Raw genomic sequence first — 18,418 nt, forward strand, 5'->3', positions numbered from 1 at the left:
AAAATTTCTTTCAATAATTTAATTAATTATCGAAAAATCAACACGGAATAACCCAGGACCCGCGCCCGACGTGACGCAATCTGTTTCTTTCCCGGATTATTTTAAATGCTTTTTCCGGATTATTTTGAATGTTCCCACTTGTTTTGAACGTTCCCACATGTTCCAACAACCATGACTGGTTCTGAAAGGTTGCAAACTTTTCAGAAAGAGTGCCAGAAAATGGCTGTAAATATACCTTTATCCCAAAAAATTTCATTATGAAATTTTCTGAACTTCGTCTCCTTCTTCTGCACAAATAAATTCCAGTATGATTTACAACCATTAAGTGGTTCGTTGTTCATCGGCATTTTTGGTACCGATACTTCGATGAGTTAAATCGTTCTATCCTAGGAGGATAATATTCCAACACCTCGGGTACTTGAGGAAAATAATTTTCTTAAGGACACACTGTGTATTCAGTGGGCTTGATTTCATTCCGAAAATTATTTTCTGATTCTGGTTTCTAGCAATCTCCAGTTTTGCCTTATTTCTGTTTTTGTTTTTATGTTTTACGTTACAGAAATTTACTGTTTCGTAATATTATATTATAGTAATACAGGCTATTAACAAAAAAAAAATATTTTATAGAATGAAAATGTACTAGCGGTATATTATAATGCTCTTAATACAGTATCCGTTGTTTCCAAAGTTTTAGGTACAATGTAATCTTTCTCAATTGTGCCTTTTTTTTGGAAGAGTAAATATTTTTATTCAATACTACGAAACATTGTTACATGGATCCAAGGGATCGTTACACATAGCGGAGACGCCGTCTACGATATTCAAATTACCAAGATTTGCAAGGGTTTTACACGTGCTTTTAAACACTAATTTTCTACTAGAACCTCCATCCTTGTCAGCCAGCATCCTGGCCACGAAAAAGGCTGCGGGGTTAGCAAAACATGTGATCTTATTTATGAAGGTCTGCTTGGCAGCTTCCTTTGCCAGCAGGTCTGCTATTTCATTTACTTCCCTAAAATTATGTTGGATCACTAGTTCCTTCTCCTTCACGGATATCAATCACCTGCAATTATGTAATAGAGAGTCGTAAGTTGAATGGGCATTTTCAAGTAAATTTAATACCTGGGTTGAGACAGTTTCAATTTCAATTGCAAAAAAAAAATTTACATGGAAAATTCTAAACTTTGATGAAGTGCTAGGAGTTCTGCATGAATACACGAAGCAACTTGCACCTTCATGTTGAAACCCATAATCCAATGGCCGTTATGATCGCGTAAAACTCCACTTATTCCACTGGCCGTAAGTTTGTATGCCCTGTCAAAGTTTAGTTTGAACCAACCAGCTTGACGTCTTTTCCAGTTCGTATTACAACTCACTTTTCTTTCGTGATTAAGGTAGTAATATTCAGTAGCTTGGTTAATAATATAAGTGTGACGACCAGACCGGTCGTCTCATGAGTTGCCGCTCCATTTCCCCCCTTTCTGCTTCTTATTGCTTTGTCTATCTGTTCTATATGTGATCAGGTTGGTTGGCTCGGGTTTGGAAAGGATTTGGTAAGGTTTGAGACACTTAGTTTCTTTTGAGGAAGCTTAAGTTGGGAAAGTTAGAGGGTGTTTACCGTGAAAATGGTAACAACAATAGAGAGTCGTAAGTTGAATGGGCATTTTCAAGTAAATTTAATACCTGGGTTGAGTCAGTTTCAATTTCAATTGCAAAAAAAAAATTCACATGGAAAATTCTAAACTTTGATGAAGTGCTAGGAGTTCTGCATGAATACACGAAGCAACTTGCACCTTCATGTTGAAACCCATAATCCAATGGCCGTTATGATCGCGTAAAACGCCACTTATTCCACTGGCCGTTAGTTTGTATGCCCTGTCAAAGTTTAGTTTGAACCAACCAACTTGACGTTTTTTCCAGTTCGTATTACAACTCACTTTTCTTTCGTGATTAAGGTAGTAATATTCAGTAGCTTGGTTAATAATATAAGTGTGACGACCAGATCGGTCGTCTCATGAGTTGCCGCTCCATTTCCCCCCTTTCTGCTTCTTATTGCTTTGTCTATCTGTTTTATATGTGATCAGGTTGGTTGGCTCGGGTTTGGAAAGGATTTGGTAAGGTTTGAGACACTTAGTTTCTTTTGAGGAAGCTTAAGTTGGGAAAGTTAGAGGGTGTTTACCGTGAAAATGGTAACAACAATTAAATTTGTAAATGGGATTTTAAAAATACGTGATCTATTCCCAAACTAGTTGTTAGAGCAGTAGATGCTAATAATATGGAGTTTAATCATGAAATATAGGCTAAAACGAGGTAGTAATCGAACCGAAGGGCCTACTGCCCGGGTGTAGGTCTGGTCGATGGGGGACCTCGGGGTTGATGACAGGGTCGAGTTTGAGCTATTGGGGATAATCGGGGATGGGATAACAGTTAAGGATATAATTAAACAAGGCTCTTCACGGCCAATACTAAGCAATATAATGAAGAACAGGTAAGAGAGCAATGGATATTAAAGTGACTTCGGGCCAGTACTAAGTGATAAACAAAGAAAAGACAAGAAAGTAATAAAAGCTAAACGGCTTCGAGCCAGTGAGGGCAAGCGAGTTAGAGAGGAGAAAGAGAGAGAAGATATTATTGCACTTGAGTAGAATGGTTGGAGCTCTGCCTTTATAGGGTGTTAGAGACTCCCCTTTTATAGAAAGGGGGAAGTCCCAACTTCGTACAAGATACGTTGCGTGATAAAAGAAATAAGATGGGGAAACCGGCTAACTTTGCGACGTACGCGTGGGCTGATATCGAGCCGCTTGAATAGACCTGATCGACCCCGGGTGCCTTCCTCGAGAGATCCCTGCGTTCATCGGGGCTTTAGTCGACATTATCCTTGGCAGGGTACCGGCCGATCTTGAGGGAAGTGACTGGCTTGAGATCCTGGGCTTCCGTGATCACTCTTCGAGGTATTCAGTCGAGGAGAAATCGGCCTCCCAGATTTCACCATGCCCAGATAGTCTCCCCGTTTCTTAGAGGGAAGTGATAAGAAATGATTTTGACACCCACTTCTTGATCTCTCATAACGACGTCGTGCTGAAGGCGCACCCCTCTTTTTACAGGTGTTGAGGCGCCTCGCCTTTCCGCTTCTCCAGGATTACCCAAAATGTCACGATTCTTTGATCTTCGTTGCTATCGGTTCAGCTTCTATGAATGCATTGATTGCGCCTGCTGTTACGCTTTTTGAGGGCGGTAATGGCACCGTCGGTTACTTTTCCCTCCCTATAAATGGGACTTTTCATGGTTGGCTTTTTATCCAAATTTCCTTTGACACCCATTTTTTCTTCCTTTCCTACTATCTTGAATTTCTGCCATCTCGTCATGTTTGAAGCTCGTATCCTCAAGATATTGTGCCATGTGCATCGTGGCCCAACCCTCGATCCTCTTTTGATTTGGCGAAGTTGTACCGCTGTGATGTTGTTATTGTTGTTGTTGTTATCGTTGGCCCGGGGTGATGAGGTAGAGGACCGATTTCCTCCGACCCCAGGGATACTTTAGATTATGCACTGCTTCTCAAGAGGGGGCTCAACTTATACACCGCTACTCACCCTCCTCCCTCGGCTTGGCATGTTACACCCATTTTGGATTCCAAGGGGGGGTGTCGGCGGTCTTTGCCGGCTGTTGCCTTCCGGGCTAAGGCAACATCTCAAGAAGTGACTTCAAAACGGCAGTACTGGCGGAGTTCGTACTAGCCAAATTTTTCACCCAGCCACTTCTTGTATTCTTCCGGCTTCTCCTTCATCATTTTTCTCTTCTCCCATGCCTTCCTTTCCATACCCTCCCTTTTGAAGATGCCATTCCGAGAGGATTAGTATGTGGCCTCCGAGGGGATCGGACTCGGAAGATATTGTCTTTGAGGTCATATGTCTGAGAGGATGATAACGGAGGTGCAGCATGAATAAGCTCGGTCCTTAGGCTCCTGCTATATGCATATCACTTGTACTTCTTTACTTTTATGTAAGGATCCCCTGTGGGCTTTTGTAATCATATGTAAGGACCCCTCGAGGGTCGTTTTAAGCAAACACTTGTATAAATACAAAGATATTTTCTTGATTTCTTCCTTCGACACTTACTGTATCTCTTTATATTTTTGGCAGCTTCGAATGCATGATCCTATTTCGTCGCCTGTGATATTGGCCTTGAGTATTCTTCCCGGCCTTTGGTTGATGACACGGCTTCGCGTGAGGTCTTTTGTGACTTCTCGAACCGGGCCCGAATTAGGCCAATAACCTTGGGCCGCCGGACACTTTCCCTGCGTGAAAGCGTGGATAACATCTTCAAGCCTCATAATGGCATTCGAGAAGAGACTTGCCTGAGGACTCGCGATCCAGGGACGCCGGTGACTTCCTAGAGGAAATCTCTGAATAGAGGCCTGACCGTGCTTAGGGCCGCCCCAGTCATTATCGGGTGTTTATTAGGGACGCCCATCTCTTCATGAGCTATCTTTCTTTGGCGGAGGCCTTTTGAAGCTGTACGCCAATTTGGTGAAGGCATTGTTAGCCTGCTGGGGCACTGTTTTGCTATGGCGGAGGTCTTCGGGGTTGACCATTACCTTGAACTTGGAGACGGTGCCGATGGTTGGTGACTTTGGTTGGTGTTGAATTGTTCCTGCCCTTTTCGTATGTAGTCGTGAAGTTGCTTCCGCTTCCTGGAGGTCCTCGGGGTTTGCTGATTTCATGGTGTTGGTGGGTCACTCCCTTAGCGACTGCTTATCCAGGGCACGGCAGAGGCCAGGCACGACGATAGATGAGACATGCGCTTCATAATCATGAAGGAGATTTTATCGGGACGAGACAGACCCTTGCTTCTGAGAAGAATGTATCAGCCGAGCCTAGCGTTCCTGGAGTCCTTGGTTCCGGAGAGGTGGTTCCTTTGGGCCAACAAGGGTTGCGCCACCAGGAGGGTGCTCGACCATCGAGTAGGTTTGCCGGCTTCACTTCGTGGTAATTTTCAGGATGATTTCTCTGTATCTCGAATCTTCCCTTTCTTATCGGGTCTTCTCTCCGTAAGACTCCAACAAACTCAGGTTTTGAGCTGTTCCGTCAAGGGGCTATAATTCAGGGGCCCTGGATAAGGGTAGGCTCCTTAGGCTTCTTGGCGAGGGGAAAGGAGGGTCGAGTCGGTGCATTGGTGATTCGGGACATATCGGAGCTTGCATTACAGAAGCCTTTTAGTGAGGCAGGAGTTTTCTTGTGGTAAGTGTTTTACCTTTTCGACCTTAGGGGCAGAGCCGATCGAGCTTGGAATACCTAAAATATTAAATTCAGGCTTCGGGCTTCGATTTGAGTGGATATGATTGTGAAACTATAGCTTGATTCCTAAAAAGTCCGGATTGAGAACAACCAGTGTTTGGACTGGTATAGTACTAAACTAGACTGAGCATGATGAAGGAACGGTGACTTGTTGCTGATGATTGAGCCGGGTCAGAGCGGGCCTTCGAGGGATGTGTTCGTCGTAGATTTTCGGGACAGGCGCTTGAAGAGACCTATGTCGGGGTTCCGTCCTTCTAGGAGGATTTGCTTGAGCGAAGGTGGCCGGGCATAATGCCCGGTTTGCTTATTGCCGATGCCACGAAGGGCGAGGCTGGGGCTGGCAGGCCTTAACCCTTTAGGGGTGGAGCGTAGATTTTGCCACTTTGTATTTGTTGTTTTGAGAGAAATCTTGAAGTTTTACCTCCTTTGTATCTCCTCCCGTATCGCCTTTGATTCGGTGGGCCGGTTCCCGTGTTTTGGCGGGATCCTTGTGGGTTCGGAACTGATCATGCAGGCCCGGGAGCTTTCAAGCGCGATCCTTGATGCAAGCAGGCGTTGCGGCCTCTATGTTCTGCCCAGCTGTTTTAGGCTCAGTTTCTGACTCAGGCCTTTATTTGAGCTTGCCTGTCCTTTGATCTTTTGTGCCCGAGTGGGTGGATGGTGATTGCTCTCATTTCTTGCCCTTGGGTATTTTGCTGTTTCAGCTATTTTGGGTCCATTCTCCGAGTCGTGTTGTGATTCGAGGTTTAAATGACCCTTAAGTTCTTTCCTGCCTGCATGGGTGGACAATGGTGGCCTTCATTTCTCTACCTCGGGAGTTTTGTTGTTTTAACTATTTCGGGTCCAGTCTCCGAGTCGCATTGCGATTCGAGCTTTAATAGACCCTTAAGTTCTTTCCTGCCTGCATGGGCGGACAATGGTAGCCTTTTGTGTTTTGGGTCGAAGTGACCTTACAGGCGCGTGGTTCGGAAGCTCACTCGGCCGGCGACAGTGACATTTATGCCGTGCCTTTAGGCATATTGCAGTTTACCTATTTCGGGTCCAGTCTCCGAGTCGCTCTGCGACTCGGGCTTCATTTGACCCTTAAGTGCTTTTGATTTTTAGACCAGTGATAGTGCCTCTTACGCTGTTTTTGGCCATTGAGACCTTTTAATATGTGGCCCGGAGGCTTGTATAGTTAACTATTTTGGATCCGGTCTCCAAATCGGGTTATGATTCGCGCTCATTTTAATCCTCAAGTTGTCAATTTTCAAGCTGATGACAATGGCTCTTACGCTGTTTGGTCGTAGAAACCTTTTAGTGTGCGGCCCGTAGGCTTGTTTTGCTGGCGACAATGGCTCTTATGCTGTTTTACCCGTGGGCTTTTTGTAGGCTTTGTTTTCAGCTCGTTAAGGTCTTTTGAAATAGTTTTGCCTGACTCGTCGTTGGTTCTGGAAGAACCTCAATTTCAAGTCGTTATCGGCGATGTTTTGAGCACCTCGGAAGGTTCATAGATCGAAGGCCGAGTAGATCGACGCCTTGTGATTTGGAGCTGACATGGTCGAAGCTCGTTTTTTCCTATTGAGGGAAGCTTGTTTTAACCGGTTCTTTCCGAAGTATATTTGAAGTAGTGGCCTGCAATTTTTGTTTAGCGATAGTCGAGCGTCCCCGAGTCGCGTTAATTTGGTTGTATCAACCGTTTTGATAGTAGTCATATGTGTTTGGTCGGAGCCATTTTTGATCCTGAGTGATAGTTTAGGCGTCTACACCGAGGGTATGCCCTTTCGAGATTCTTACAAATGTGACGTATAGCCTAAACTTCTAGATTTCATGCATGTTGAGGTCTTACAGTTTGTCATGCCTGTTGAGGTCTTATAGTTTTTGTTGTAATGTAGAATATATCTGGTTACGCCGAGTCCGTCCGCTAGGGATCTTACAGTTTCGGGTTTTCCAGCGCATGGCGATGATTGACAGTCTCCGAGTCATCGAATTTTTTTAAGTATGAATACCACTTTTTGTGAGCTCGAAGTTGCCTTGTAGGGGTTTTTATGAGCCTGGAGTTCCTATGCTGGAGTCGTGCGGGTGTTGAATTGCTGACGCTAAGTACCCGAGTATCTCGGGACACGTTTGGTGGAGAGGTTCCTGCCGGGAATATGTTGTGATTTCCTCGCTTGGAGAACGGGGTGCTGAAAGACATTCTTCAATCCATTGTCGTAATATATATTGTTGCGTTGAGTCGACCTATATCGGGTTGAAGTCGATCGCTCGGAGGTTTGTCTTGCCTGAAATTTTTTGTGATTTCAGAGCTTTGATCCGGAGGCTGTCAGAGCGTTTGAACCGCTAGCGTCCGTTACCGAATTTTCGGGACGTTTCTGGTAAAAGAATTTGTTACCCTACTTTGAGAAGGAGTTCCCCCCTTTTTTTGATAAAAGGTATTTTTTGATTGCTCGATACAATAGTACATGCTTTTGCTGACGGGGCCTGACTATATCGGCCATTTGGTCCGATACATTGTTTTCCTTCAGGAGACCTCATTTGGCGTTTTTTCAAAACTCCTACGAGTGGGCAGCTTTCCGGGGGGAATGCCCCTTGCTTATTCAAAAGTCAGTCGCAGGGAAGGCCTTGAATATTTTTTGCGGAGTTCCCCTTTAAGTGGCTCGCAGACATTTCCTTGTTAAAAACCATGCTGGTAAAAACCCTTCTTATGGGATAAAAACTCGGTCGAAGGAAAAGAGTGCAACGGGCGCGCCTTTGGGGCCTTGAGGTCTTGAGACAACACTAACGTCCCAACAGCTCCGATTGAGTGCATGCACGAAGGTTAATTCCGAATTCGAAATAAAATAATAATAAAAAAAGGGAGAGGCCGTACCTTGAAACGAGATATGATGGCGATGCCTTGGGGTTGGTATATTATAACTGCCCGGGGGGGGGGGGGGAGATGCGGTATGGGTCTCTGCTTTGCTTTGTCAAGTTTGACCGGGGGTAAGACCTGGTTTGCCCATTGGTTCATTCGGGGGCGGAGGCATGAGCGTTGGTACCACGTCATGTATAGCGAACATTTCCCTTGCCGAGTGTCGTTCCCCGTAGACGGTTTTGATCTCGTCCTTTGTAGGGAATTTCACCACCTGGTGGAGGGTGGATGGTATCGCTCTCATGTAGTGTATCTATGGCCTCCCAAATAAGGCGCTATACCTCATATCTCCCTCGATGACATGGCATTTAGTGTTTTGGGTTGTGCCGACCACGGTAACCGGAATGATGATTTCTCCTTTCGTTGTTTCGCTCGCCATGTTGAATTTATTGAGGACCCGATGGCGGGAACGATTTGTTCGAGAAGCCCGAGCTGTTCTATCACCCTCGACTTGATGATATTGGTCGAGCTACCTGGATCCACGAGTACACATTTTATCTGAAAAGAATTTACAAGAAAGGAGATTACCAGGGCGTCATTGTAGGGTTGAGATAGGGCCTTAGTGTCCTCTTCGCTGAACGTGAAGGCGTCTTCGGGGATATATCCCCGAGTCTATTTTTCTCCGGTGATGGATATTTTTGTTCTTTTATTACGGGTTCTTGTGGGGCATTGGCGCCCCCCATGATCATGTGGATGACGTGTTGCGGCTCGTTTGCGTCGTTTTTCTTGGTTTCCTCCCTCTCTCAAAATTGATTTTTGGCCCGATCGCTGAGGAATTCCCGAATGTGTCCTTTGTTGAGCATTCGAGCCACTTCTTCTCGTAGTTGATGGCAATCCTCGGTCCTGTGACCGTGCGTGTTGTGAAACTCGCACACTAAGTTGTAATTTCTCTGTGAAGGGTCTGATTGTATTGGTTTGGGCCACTTGGCGTCTCTGATCTTGCTGATAGCGAACACGATGTTCGATACATCGATACTGAAGTTGTATTCCGATAAGTGGGGCGCATTTGTTGGCGCTATGTTTCGATCGAACCTGGTTCTGTTGGCAAGCCCTTGAGGGTCATGTCCTCGATCTATCCTCCGATCATTGCGAGGTAGGTTGCGCCTTGGGGCGTTCCTTCTGTTTTTGAGGTACGGCTGGTACATTTCTTTGCTTGGTTTCGATTCTTTTACCAGGAGTCTGTTTGGGTACACTGAGCCCGAAGGGGCTCCCAGTTGGTCATCCTCGGCCCTAATTTTTGACTGGTACCAGTTGTGGACATCCAACTAGGTCACGATTGGATATTCGATTAGGTTCTGCTTTAGCAATTTTGAAGCCACCGAGCTTCGTTCGTTCAGGCCTTGGGTGAAGGCCTGCACTGCCCAGTGTCACACCTCCTTTTTACCTACACCCTCGAAAGGGAGTTATAAGGGAGTTTTTTCCAATTAAAGTGACAACCGAAACGGGATTGTTTATTAAAGATTCAGAGTCACCACTTGGGATAGTTTATGGTGTCCCAAGTCACCGGTTCAAATCCCGAATCGAGGAAAGATTGACTCTGTATTACAGTCCGAGAACCAGAAATCCGGGCAAGGAATTCTGTTAACCTGGGAAAAGGTGTTAGGCATTCCCGAGTTCTGTGGTTCTAGCACGGTCGCTCAACTGTTATTAATGGCATAATTATCTGATTTTAAAATATTGTGAACCCATGCGCATTTTAACTTTATAAATCGCTTTTATTTATTTTAAAGAAGATTTAACGTCGTCTAAAACATGTCTTTGGACCGTGCCACATGAAATGCACCCGTAATCCGAAACACATTTTATTCAACGTTATTAAGATTTGGATTTGGGTTACATGAAATGCACACCCAAGTTTAGGAAGGTAATATTAATAAAATAACGCGCCTAAAGCAACTACGCGTTTTTAACTTTGCGAGGGCCATGGAGAATTTGCTAAATGGCACGTCTCGAGTTCTAAGGATTTAAAAGAAATAATTAAATGAGGGCCACGCATTAGAGATTTTATTTGGCGCGGTGCACCTCGATTCCAATTTTAAGGAAACTAGTTGATTAGAGAAAAACCTAAAAGAACTCGAAATGCCTTTATGCTAAAGCTCAACTTAATTAGTTACCCCTAGGTGTTTTATTTAACGAGCAGCTATCTAAAGAAACATTACTTCTTCAACAGCTAATCAGATGAAGGAGCCTGGGCCGACGGAGCAAAACAAACCCACATGGTACAAAACACATAACCAGTTCTTACAAGTCTTTTCCAACTTGGGCCCAAGGTGAGCCCAATCCTCAAAGAACAAAATCAAGGACTCAAGACGCACAACAAGAGTCCGAAGAGAGTCGTTCTTGCTGGGCCAAATCCTCAGCACAAATGTAGATCCAAACGAAACATGTCATCAAATTAACATCTTCACTTCTGAATTTTAATCATTCAAGCACATATTAACTAACTGACCATTCTGAAAGTTAAATGTCATATTCATGCATAACCAATGTTAAATCATCAACCTGCCTTCACGCTTAGAAACAATCCTGACCATTCATTTTTTTTACATGAACTTCACACTGGCTACTACTTTATAGTCTTAAACTCAATCAAGTTATTCTCAACACTTCCAGAATAAAAAAGTTGGCATACACATTACTAAACTATGAACGACAAATTAATGATAAACTTCAAAATTCCACTTCCCATTTCACTCTTCAAATCAAGCATCACATTATACAAGTTTCTAGAGCATGTACCTGGAAATTGAAAGGAAAAAAAAGTGAGGGAGCAGTATAGATCAGCAGCTAGCTCAAGCAAAAGGGAGCAACAACAGAGTCAGTTGAAAGAAACCAGCAATGGAACAATGTTTCTCCAGCAAAATCCAGACCCAGACTTTTAAGCATTCACCATTCAATCCATTTTCCAACCAGAATATAAACTGTGAAATTTCAGTGGTTTTGGACTAAAATCCGATGATTAGAGGAACAAAATCAAACAGAATTTCCATAGTTTTCCAAAGAAACTGAAGAAGATTTGAGATTATTTCAGAATTCTAAAAACCAACCGTTTTGTTTTCGGGACCTTTCTCTCTCTCCTCAATCCCTTAAATAATCCCTTGAATGTCAAGGAAATGAGCCTTTATAGGCAAGGTAATAGGGCAACAATAGAGAAATCAGATTTTCATTTCAGCCCTTCCCCAATTTTCATTTTAGTTGAACTAACCCTTAGTTAATTATCAGATTTGCAAGACAGTCCCCCTCCCCAGCTTCTAGGAAGCTTCCTTTTCAGTTACACTAAAGATTCCTCAAGCCAAAATCCTAAACTAACCTCTATACCCTTGACATTTACCATTAAAACCAACTGGGTCAGGCTGACCCAAATACCTAGCCAACCTGGGTTTTACCAAACCAGTTCTTCCCTTTTCCCTTTGGGCCTCGGATCAACAAGGCCCAAACCAAAATCAAACTCAAAGACTAATTCGAGCGAGAAGCAGAAAGGGAAAACAAATGAACAACTACAAAAGCCCAAAATCTAAACTAACCATTGATTTTCTTTTAAGCCAAATACCAAACCAGAACTAAACTAGATTAACAAATTAACAAAATCCATCTCAAGCTAGTTAACAGAACATGCCATAACCTGAAATAAAATTAAGAAAACGGTGGACAGTAATTAAAAACTTGAAAGAGAAACTGAAAAACTAACAAAATGAATCCTAAATTAATCTAAAGGGAAAGGCATGGTTCAAATTCTTCAACAAATTCAGACAGAGGACATGCCATTTGAACCATCATAGAAGAAGAAGAGGATGAAGAGAAATGATGAACGAAAATGGACAAAGAAAGAAACAGAACTCACCCAACACTCGAACTCGCGACTGACTTCCGATTTATACCGCAAAATAATATTAATCACTTGTTCTTTGTCGAGAACAGGAGAATAACATTGTTTCGCGATAAAATCGGCCTTGAACGCTCATAAACACCAGAGACATGATCTTGCATGAATGAACTTGGTTTTGGCTTCTAAGGCTCGAACCCTAGATTCAAAATTCGAAGAGTTCTGGCCATGTTCGAGGGGAACAGAGTGGGGATTTGGAAAAGAGGAGTGAGGGGGTCATGGGGTATTAATTTGGGGTTGTTTGGTAACAGCGCCGCCGGGCTTCAGTTGGGGAAAAAGGGCGGCAGTTTGGGGTTAGGGTTCATCGTCTCTGAGAGGAGGTGAGAATGAGAGATGATAAGAGGGGGGTATGGATTTGGACACTCTTATACTTATCAAACCCCTACTTCAGGGCCGTTTGATCATATCAACCTCGACGGCCCAAATTAGATCTAACCTAAACGGGGTAGGACCGGGTAGAGGGAGGGTCTAGGCTTGGGTCCACCGGGTTTCAAAGGGAGAGATTGGTTTGGGCTGGGAAATTTGAATTTTGGCCCAAATTTGATCTTTCATTCTTTTTCCTTTTCTTTTTTTTTTCAAAAATCTTTTTAATAATTTCTTTTTTTTAAAATTAAATTAAAATCTAAATTAAATCCTAAAACCTAATTAACTTATCAAAAACACTAATTAAACCTAATAACTACCACAATTAATATAAAGAAAACAAATTAAAAGAAAACTATTCAAAATTCAAAATTAAAATTAAAATTAAAAGTGCAAATTAAACTATTTTTTCCTTGTAACTTTTCCATTTTATAAACAACTAATTTGCTAATTAATCTTAAAATTTCGACTTAAATCCTAAATGCAAATGCCACGTATTTTTGTATTTTTTCATTAATAAAATAAACATGGACAGACAATATGCGAACAATTAACAGAAAATGCCACAAAAATCAACAAAATTGCAAATAATGAAAAAAATTATTTTGTTTTGAATTTGTGGGAGTGATTCATATAGGGCAAAAATCACGTGCTCACAGCTGCCCCTCTTTGCTCGGAAACACGAAGAGTTTTCATGCAAAGATAAAGTGAGCGGATACGAGCGATGTTTGCCCGTTTGAATACTCCGTGGGAAGCATTTTTGAAAGATTTGACCGCACCCTGCTTCTGAGGTTGCCTACATATCCCTGGCTATAAAGTAATCAGGTCAGTGTAGTTTGGGAAGTTTTGGTAGCTGAGACTACCATGAAACTGTGATTTCACTATTGTTGTTGCTGCTACTACTGCTTACTGAACCCCTTATTACACCATGTCAAAATAAAAGAAGCTAGACTAGACTATGATCTATGCATTATAAAATCCTATCTATATCTTCAAACTTGCTCTTGTGGTTCTTGTTGCCTTGTTGACTTATATTCTCCCGGTGAAATCCCTTTGTTGTCGACTTGAATTGTAATCTGAGATGTTTTCCCTTTCTCTAGGTGGATGTCTGACTGCTGAACTTGAATTATCTCGTACTTTGCAGGTGGGCGCCTGACTGCTGAACTTGAATTGTATTCCCGTGCTCTCCAGGTGGGCGTCTAATTGCTGAACTTGAAATGTATTCCCGTGCTCTCCAAGTGGGCGCCTGATTTCTGAACTTGAACTGTATTTTCGTGCTCTCCAGGTGGGCGCCTGATTGCTGAACTTGAAATGTATTCCCGTGCTCTCCAGGTGGATGCCTGATTGCTGAACTTGGAATGTATTCCCGTGCTCTCCAGGTGGGCGCCTGATTTCTGAACTTGAACTGTATTCTCGTGCTCTCCAGGTGGGCGCCTGATAGCTGAACTTGAACTGTATTTTCGTGCTCTCCAGGTGGGCGCCTGATTGCTGAACTTGAACTGTATTCCCGTGCTCTCTAGGTGGGCGCCTGATTGCTGAACTTGAATTGCTTCTCCCTATTCTCCAAGTGGGTACCTGATTTCAACAAAAATAGATGAAACAAAGAAAATTTTCTGCCTCAATTTGGTAGTTGGGCACATATGTGAGTGTTAAACTGAATTATATTACCAAATATTACTAAGAATTTGAAAGCTAGATCCCGTTATCCAGGAGGGTCCTGACAGCTCCTAATTAAACGACCAGTTTTAAATCTAAATCATATCTCCTAAAGGTATTACTTTCACTACATCTTGTTATCTAAGCCGATCTTAAAACTACACCCCATTATCCAGGAGGGTCCTAACAACTCTTAATTAAACGATAATTTTAAATCTAAGTTATATCTTCTGAAGGTATTACTTCCGCTGCATCTTGTTATCTAAGAAAGTATTAAAGCTACATCCCATTATCCAGGAGGGTCCTGAAAGTCAAAAGTCAAGTTTTATCTTAAGAGTAACTATTTTACGGCTAAATTATATTACCCTACACCAGAACTTACGCTAAATTTTGTTATCCAATGGGAGTCTTAACGCTAGGTCCCATTATTCAGGAGGGTCCTGACAACTCTTAATGAAATCCTATCTTAAACATGCAAACTTTAAAACCAACTTATATTCCTTGGGGTACATTTATGCTAGATTTTGCTACTTATGATTGTTTCAATTTTTAAACTAGGTCCCATTTTCCAGGAGCGTCCTGAAAATCAAAATCAAACCTGTTTGGTGCTTGCTTTTCCCCTATAGAGGGTTTTCCTAAACAATCGGAAACTTTCTGCCCCTGTTTCAATCAAAAAAAGTCTTGTCAGTTTAAAATGTGGTGGTTAGTTTGTGGCATTCTTGCTGAAAGTCTCCCCGCTGTCGTGCTTTGTTTTGACTGGCTTCCCCGAACTGGCTCTGAACCTCTTGACTTTCTGACTATCTTTCAACCCACATGACCTCGGATGACCCGAGTGTTCTATACCCGAACTGCTGTTTTACACCTTTGACCCTTTTTATTGAACCTCTGCATCTCCCATGAAATTACTAAATCATTCCGTTGGTGGATCTTTTGCTGGCATTTTATCACACTTTACATCATGCTATCTTTGGTATGTTCTGGCCACACTGCACTTTACAATTTTTGAAGTTGGTAGAGAGCTTACTGACATTGAAACATCTTAGAGAAATGAAACCCAAAAGAAATAAAATGCAATGACCTTGAGAGTTAAGGATAAAGAAAATCCAAAACTGGATGACTTGCTAAAAAGGAAAAAGGAAAGAGACTTATCTGAGTGAAACAGCTGGTACCAATGATCATGACATGCATTTCGAATTAATCGGCCTAATCTGTCCAACCAATCAACTTTCAGTTGTCATACTTTGTTGCCCTGAAGTTTCCATAACAGGACTTCTTCGCTAAAACCTTGACCTTGCTCGGCCTGTGGTGCCCTAAAGGGTTTTCACCAACAAGCCTCTCTCATTTGTTTATCTCTCAACTCACTTTCGCCTTACGGTGCCGTGAGGGTTTTCACCAATAAGACTCTCTCATTTTTGATTTCTCTCAGCTCCCGTCGCCTTATGGTGCCCGTGAGGGTTTTCACCAATAAGACTCTCTCATTTTCATTATTTTTTCCTTCTTGGACCAAAGTGTTTCCCCTGATATGAATCACCTCCACTTGCTTGACATGGCATTTCTCAAAGATTGATCGGAAGGTCTTTCTTTGGACCGTAATGTGGGCTTTTGGATAGGGTTAGAAAGAATGGGTATCAAAGGCTCAAAACAATTCAAATGGGTTCAAAATTACAACTTTTGGAATCCGATTTCTTGCAACAACCAAAACTTCTGCCCCTATTTCTTTGCTTGGGGACTTTTGGATTTTTGTTTTGATGGGACCGAACCGTGAGGCTGCCTACGTATCCTTAAAAGGAATCAGATCGAGCGTAGTTCATGTCATAGAAATTTCTTTGTTGTTGTGATTTTTCTTTTCTCTTCCTTTTCTTTTTTTCTTTCTGTTGTTTTTTTTCATTCTTTTCTCTTCTCTTTTTTTTCTTTTTCTTTTTCATTCTTTTCTTTCTTTTCTTTCCTTTTTCATTCTTTTCTTTTACTTATCTTTTGCCCTCGCGTTTCTGAATTTTGTCACTGATTCCAAAAGAGGGGTATGAAAGGAAATAAATAAGGCTCAAAATAAATAAGGCTCAAACTGATTCCAAAAGAGGGGTATGTTTCATTCTTCAAAACATGCCAAGTACAAACAAACACAATTTAAACAAAAAGATCATACATAATATCTTTTGACCGCATCAGAATTGATGGCCATTTCTACACATTTGCCTTCTATATCTGTTAAACACAAAGCACCATTAGACAACACTCTAGTTACGATGAACGACCCCTGCCAATTTGGGGCGAACTTGCCTTTTGCTTCAGCATGATGAGGAAGGATGCGTTTCAATACTAACTGACCCACTTCAAACTTCCGCGAACGCACCTTCTTATTATATGCTCTTGCCATTCTCTGTTGATACAATTGTCCATGACACACTGCTACTAATCTTTTCTCATCAATCAAACTCAGTTGCTCCATGCGGGTTTTGACCCATTCATCATCATCAATTCCGGCCTCAGCGACTATCCGAAGGGATGGGATTTCAACTTCCGTGGGTATTACTGCTTCAGTGCCATATACTAACAAATAAGGCGTCACCCCTACTGAAGTACGAACAGTAGTGTGATAATCCAGCAATGCAAAAGGCAACTTTTCATGCCACTGTCTAGAACCCTCCACCATTTTCCGAAGTATCTTCTTTATATTCTTGTTGGCTGCCTCGACTGCTCCATTCACCTTGGGGCGATATGGGGTGGAATTGCGATGTGTAATCTTGAACTGTTGACACACCTCTTTCATCAAATGACTGTTGAGATTAGCGTCGTTATCTGTGATGATCACCTTTGGGATCCTGAACCGACAAATGATATTTGAGTGCACAAAATTGACCACTGCTTTCTTGGTCACAGACTTGAAAGTTTTAGCTTCAACCCACTTGGTGAAATAATCAATGGCCACCAGAATAAACATGTGCCCATTGGACGCTGCTGGCTCGATTGGTCCAATGACATCCATGCCCCACGCAACAAAAGGCCACGGTGCAGATATTGTGTGCAATTCAGATGGTGGAGAATGAATCAAATCTCCGTGCACTTGGCATTGATGACACTTGCGCACGAAACTGATACAATCTCGCTCCATAGTGAGCCAATAATAACCTGCTCGGAGAATCTTCTTTGCCAACACGTACCCACTCATATGCGGTCCACAGGCTCCAAAATGTACTTCGGTCATGATAGTTGTGGCCAGTCTAGCATCTATGCATCTCAACAATCCAAAATTCGGAGTCCTTTTATACATTGCAGTAAGCATGCTGATTGTGGACCTGAATATGCAACAGGTCAACATAGGCCTTATCTGGATGGTGTAACATTGACGCCAAGGTAGCTAAAGCATCAGCAACCTCATTATGGATCCTTGGAATATGCCTGAACTCTACTACCCGAAACCGTTGACAAAGATCATGTAAACATTGCCGGTATGGTATAAGTTTTAAATCCCTTGTTTCTCATTCCCCTTGGATCTGGTGCACCCGAAGGTCCGAGTCTCTCAAGACCAAAACTTCTTGGACACCCATGTTTGCAACTAACCTCAAACCTAAAATGCATGCCTCGTACTCAGCCATGTTATTAGTACAGTAGAAATGAAACTGAGCTGTAACAAGGTAGTGATGCCCCGTTTCAGAAATAAGTACAACCCCTATCCCGACGCCTTTCATGTTAGCAGCTCCATCGAAGAACAGTTTCTAACCTAGGTCTCCAACTTGTTCCAACTCATCAATGTGAATTACTTCTTCATCAGGGAAGTAAGTCTTCAAAGCCTCATATTCTTCATCCACTGGGTTCTCAGCCAAATGGTCGGCCAATGCCTGGGCTTTTATCGCAGTCCGGGTCACATAGACGATATCAAATTGCATGAGCAAAGCCACTTTGGAGCCTCCCTGTGGGCATAGGCTTCTAAAAAATATACTTTAATGGATCCAAATGAGAGATGAGGTAAGTAGTGTAAGATGACAAATAATGCTTCAGCTTCTGTGCCACCCAAGTTAGGGCGTAACATGTCCGTTCTAGGTGAGTGTACTTAACCTCGTAAGATGTGAACTTCTTGCTGAGATAATAGATGGCCTGCTCTTTCCTGCCGGTGATATCATGCTGACCCAACACGCAACCAAACGAATTATCCAAAACCGTCAAATACAGAATCAAAGGTCTCCCCGGTTCTGGTGGCACCAACACAGGTGGGTTTGACAAATACCCCTTTATCTTATCAAATGCTTCTTGACACTCATCTGTCCACTTGACCGCAACATCTTTCTTCAACACTTTGAAGATAGGCTCACAAGTTGTTGTAAGTTGAGCAATAAA

The sequence above is a fragment of the Nicotiana tabacum genome, chromosome 1 (assembly GCF_000715075.1).
Source record: "Nicotiana tabacum cultivar K326 chromosome 1, ASM71507v2, whole genome shotgun sequence".
Classification (NCBI taxonomy): domain Eukaryota; kingdom Viridiplantae; phylum Streptophyta; class Magnoliopsida; order Solanales; family Solanaceae; genus Nicotiana; species Nicotiana tabacum.